We start from the raw sequence: 5,476 nt of genomic DNA, 5'->3' as shown, positions 1-5,476 counted from the left end.
GTTATATTAACTTATATTGAGAGTTTCTTCTAAAGCCAGTTTTTGGTGATATGACATTTTATTCCAACTCTATACAGCATGTTACTCTTCACAATAATATACAGTGTTTGATCCAATATACAACAGAAGCTGTGTACTTTACTACAGCAGAGGGATGTGACTGGACTGTTGACTATCGCTGCTGTCAGTAATGGAAGTCTTAAGATTTCCATTACTGACAGCAGTCACTGCTTAGCAACCACTGTAAGCCTCTTGTCAGCTCTTTAACTGCATGCAAGTGTATACGGTGGGGCCCACAAACCTACTTTTGAAAATACTTCCATTTTATATTATGTTCTAATCTAACACGAACATTTCCGTCACAAATAATATTATCATTACAATTTGAGTGAGAAGTATAATCTTGCATGAATTTCAGAAATTCTTAGTAATTGGTGCTGTGTGTCTCGGTTTTGATTCAATGGCAACATGCACTTGACCTGGCATGAACTCCCCAAGTTTGTGCAAAAGTCTCTGATGATCAGATCAAATCCGCCTCAGAGTCGTTTCAACACAAGCTTCAATGAAAAAAGATAAGACTCAAAAATAATCTGACCTTTTTTGTCTAAATGTCACAAATTTGCTTATTTTTTGAATAGTGACCTTCTCGGAATCTTCTCCTACAAGAAAGGTTATCCTTCAGTTTCCTTGTTATAACTAAATTTAAAAAAAAAGAATCTCAGATTTTTAATGTGGTCTCAGACGTTTTACTGTTTTTTGGTATCTCATACACAAGACTCATTTGGAAACTTGAGAACCCACAGGAGAACCTCTTCTGATCTAAGCCTGGTTTCCAAAAAGCACTCCTCCTAGGTCCTGTGAGTTCTCTAAACATTATTAAGGACGTTTTTCAAGAAGGAAGGCTGTTTATCATGGGACCTTCCTAGAAGCTAAAATGATTGAAGAATTTAGTTTAGGCCCTCAGAACTGCAGTCTGAGAACCCAGACTAATACTTCAGCATGACTCTAATCATGTTCATCACAGCAGTATTTCCAAGAACAAGAGCCCTTAAGACCAACAACCATCTTCTGCTCCATCACGGCTTCTTTTCTCAGTCTACAACCCACCTAAATGTTGAGTGTTTACTGAAAAATCTAATTCATACTGTTTAAACCAGGCAAATCAGGTGAACAACTCCAGTCCTAGAGGGCTGGTGTCCAGCACCGTTTGGGGGCTTCCCTACTCAATCACAACCATGTAACCTAACAATTAACCGATAAGTGGAATCAGGTGTGGGTGAATAGGTAAAACATGAAACATGACACCAGCCCTCCAAGACCCGAGTTGTGCTCCTCTGGTTTAAACTTTCACTATTACTCCAGTGCAAAACTAAAGAAGCACATTTCAGACAACAAATGAGTTTTGGCCGATCAGCTATGTTTAGAGGTGAGGAGAAAACTGTGTGCATTTGAGTTATTGATGAACCAACAGCCCCAAAATATTGATGCTATTAATGGTAATGTATGCAACGACTGCTGTTCATCTTTAACTGTTCATATTTAAAATTTCACATACCACAGATATCTAGGCACCTGTGATGCTTATTCATCAGTGAACTCAGTAAATCCACAGCAGAAACTGACCACAAAACACAGCACAGCTTTTTTAAAACCACAAAACATCAGCAGGCGATTGGATTTCTGCATATTTCTGCATATTTGCTTTTAGATAGATAGATAGATAGATAGATAGATAGATAGAACCTTATTGATCCCCAAGGGAAATTGCAGAGAGGTGCACCGTTACTGGAGGTACTGCAATAGCAGGTCGATGTGTGGAGCGGACGGAGTAAGCTCCTCTTCCATCTCCCTGTTTTAAAAATCAATTTAATATGTAGTCCTCATATAGAGGACGTATCAGATATTAAACTGATAAGAACAGATACTACACTTGAACAGATACTACACTCTCAGCCAAAAGGCCGAGAAGCAATGCTGGCTTTAAGGTCAAAGACACACACGATGTAGATACTCAAGAACAGTAAAAAGAACAACAAAAACAAGAATGATCTTCTGTCCACAGGTTTAAAGAATCACGTAAACTATTTGCACTAGTAAATCGTTAAATAATATGGCATGAAAAAGATCGCCTGATAGCTGCCTTCACACACAGATTTATCAAAAAATGTTTAAAACCTTTTATTTTGCCAATGCTGCTTTCCCATAATAATCATAAAGGAAATAAGGAGAAGTACTTACTAGTCAAAAGGTTTATTAAATTTCTGTCCATCATGAACAAACCTTTGTGGAAAAGGAGACATTCATGTCCGCAAGTTGCACATTCCTTCTGGCTTTTCCAAATATTTGAAGAGTTTTTATTTCTGCTTACATTAAATGTTATTTATTTGCATTTGTTCTTCCGTTAGAGGCTGGGGGTTTTCTGTTTGACAGGCAACCAATCAGCTTTTCCGTAAACAAACAATGTGGTTTTGAAAATGTGTGGATTTCCTGCTGGTTCCCTTCACCTTGTCAACAGAGGACTGTTTTGTGACCAATGTGACATCCACAAATTGGGCAGTGGGCTTGGCCTCACCTTCTGACTCACCCAAGTATGCAATGACAAGACTGTTGAGACCATCCACGAACCTCAAACACATCTCAGTGATTTCTTCTTCAGTGAAGAGGGAGTAATTATTGCCCCGAAGAACATTTGCTGTATACAATTCTTGTTACTCCCTTCACATCTTATATTGTATATGCTTGGGCTGTACAATTAGATGTATGCTCCCATCTGTCTAATAAACTGTTAAATATGGTGTGTAAGTAAACTTTTAGTACCCCAGCTTAGCTAGTGGTGTACTATCCAAGTATCAAGTAGTGGTAGCTTAGCATAACAACAGTTTCACACACCACTGCACAGGTTTGATTATGGCAAAATACTGCACTGACACAAGCTTAAAGGAGGAAGCATCAAATCTGAGGGAATAAGAATATCGTTAACTGTTGGCTAAGCCACTCTTGCTCCACTGGCAAGTAAATTTGCCAGTGTCAAAAAGTTTTACAAGCAGTTTTCTTAAATCAAGAAAACTATTCATGCCCTTACAATTAACACAGCAACACTCTGTTTGGACCAAACAGTGAATAGTTTTTCAAAGCCCATATAAAGATAATAGTTATAGAGACATTGTGCTAATTAATTGTGAACAGGTTGATCACAAACAATTATCATCTGAGCTAAAGTTCTACCCAGATGTTGACCCTCTATAAAAAGTGGTATGTCAACAGTGTCAATTGTTAACTTATTTTGTTCACAATTGACATACTCATATATCTGTAAGCAATAGAGGACATTATAAGTCATGTGAACGAGAATATAAGACCAAATTATGCAGTTCAGGTAAAGTGACATTTATAATATCTTTGAACATTTTTTTCATATAAAGACATACCATTCTGTTTGGTATTTTTTTTTCTGTAATGAGTTTTTATTTATTTATTTGGTAATTTATTTCTGTAATGAGTTTTTTATTTATTCACTGTAAGAAACTATCCAGTCAGTTCACCTAAAACAAACAAACAAACAAACACATAAATAAATAAATAAATAAACAAATAAATAATGTGGATATCAAACAATTTAGCTAGTTTTACACAACTCTAATAAATACTTTTAATGAAGTAATGCAAAGCAATATTTTAGTTGTAAATAAGCAAGATTAATGTTTTACATCAATTCAAATCTCATAAAAACATCTTTTTTACAGTGCAGTTTTCATGGGTCAGGTAAAAATAATAATTTTATTCTATTTACAATACAAAACAAAAATACAGAGTAAATAACTTTGTAACTTCAAAGATTTGCATTAAAGAATGACTCTATCTCAAGGCAAACAGTTGTTAGTGTTTCTGAGGTGACTGTGCTGGAATGACAAAGTATTCCTGTTGAAAGAACATTACTGTTCATGTTTTGATGGAACAGGTTTACTTTGAGATGTTTCTGCAGTGTTTTTACGGATGTACAGCAGGGGTGCTCGACCCTGGTCCTGGAAATCTACCACCCTGGAGAGGTCAGATCCAACACACCTGGCTCTAATGTTCAGAGGCCTCTGAAGGCCTTCATTACCTGATCAGGTATGTTAGATTAAGGTTGGAGCTCAACTCCGCTGGGTGGTAGATCATCAAGATGAAGATTAGGCACCTACGATGTAGAGCATTTTGGGTATAAATTGAACTGATGAATGATGATGTACTGATGTACTGAGCTGCATGTTTCTATAGCATTTGGGAACTGAGGAGACCAATTGCTGTAGTTTTGAAAGTGAAATGTTTTCCTGTTCTTGTTTGATATAGGATTCCACCTGTCATATTGACATATTTCTTGTTTCATAATGCACCAGATGTTTTCAGTGGACTGCAGACAGGTCTGGACTTCAGGCAGGCCAGTTTAGCACCCGGACTCTTTTAATACAGAGCAATGCTGTTGTAATACATGCAGAATGTGGTTTGGCATTGTTTTGCTAAAATAAGCAATGCCTTCCCTGAAAAAGACGTTGTCTGGATGGCAGCATATGTTGCTCCAAAACCTGTATATATCATTCAGCATTAATGGTGCTTTCACAGATGTACAAGTCACCCATACCATGTGCACTAATGCACTCTCATACCATCATGGATACTGGCTTTTGACCTGTGCACTGACAAAACCCTCTCCTCTTTAGCCTGGAGGATGCCGCTAAATCCTGTATCCTGTTTATATGTGGTTTCTTTTTTGCATGGTAGAGTTTAACTATGAACTGTGTTCACAGATAGTGCTTTTCAGAAGTGTTGCTGAGCCCCTGCAGTGATTTTCACTAGAGAATCGTGTCTGTTTAAATGCAGAGCTGCCTGAGACTCAGAAGTTCATGGCCAGTCAATAGTAGTTTTCAGCCTTGTCTTGTTGCTACTTTACATTACATCTTTACTTCTGATTCAGCCTCTCTGAGATGCTCTTTTTATATTCAATCATGTTACTGACCTGATGCCAATTTACCTAATTAGTTGTTAGACGTTCCACAACATTTTCTTTTTAGCATTACATAACTTTACCGGTCATTGTTACCGGCATGAAATTCAAAATGGGCATATATTTTTCAAAGAACAATAACATTTCAAAAGTTTCAGCATTTGATATGTTGTCCTTGTACTATCAATCTCAATATTATATTACTATATTTAATTTCAATTAAATATAGAGTTTAAATAATTTGCATATCATTGCGTTCTGTGTTTATTTCCAATTTATACAGTATCCCAACTTTTTTGGAAACAAGGCTACAAGATGATTTCACTTGCAAAGGTATAATTTTACACAGTGCAACAATAGCTTAGCAAGCAGGATGAAATGGCTTTATACTCCACAACACAGGTTCAGTTGTGGCTCACTGGTGCTCGACTGAGACAAATTTATAGAATAAATACTCAAACCTAAGCCAGTGAAGTCATGTGAGTGACATAAACA

At 36.8% G+C, this 5,476-nt stretch overlaps 1 pseudogene; it reads right to left on the bottom strand.

The window, feature by feature from the left end:
- Positions 1-1,769: 1,769 nt before the first annotated feature.
- Positions 1,770-1,973, bottom strand: LOC118798458 (annotated as a pseudogene).
- Between the last annotated feature and the right edge of the window lie 3,503 nt (positions 1,974-5,476).

This window comes from Colossoma macropomum, unplaced genomic scaffold, assembly GCF_904425465.1.
Source record: "Colossoma macropomum unplaced genomic scaffold, Colossoma_macropomum, whole genome shotgun sequence".
In the NCBI taxonomy this organism is placed as follows: domain Eukaryota; kingdom Metazoa; phylum Chordata; class Actinopteri; order Characiformes; family Serrasalmidae; genus Colossoma; species Colossoma macropomum.
Note: the sequence above shows the minus strand (reverse complement) of the source record. Positions and strands in the feature narration are given on the sequence as shown.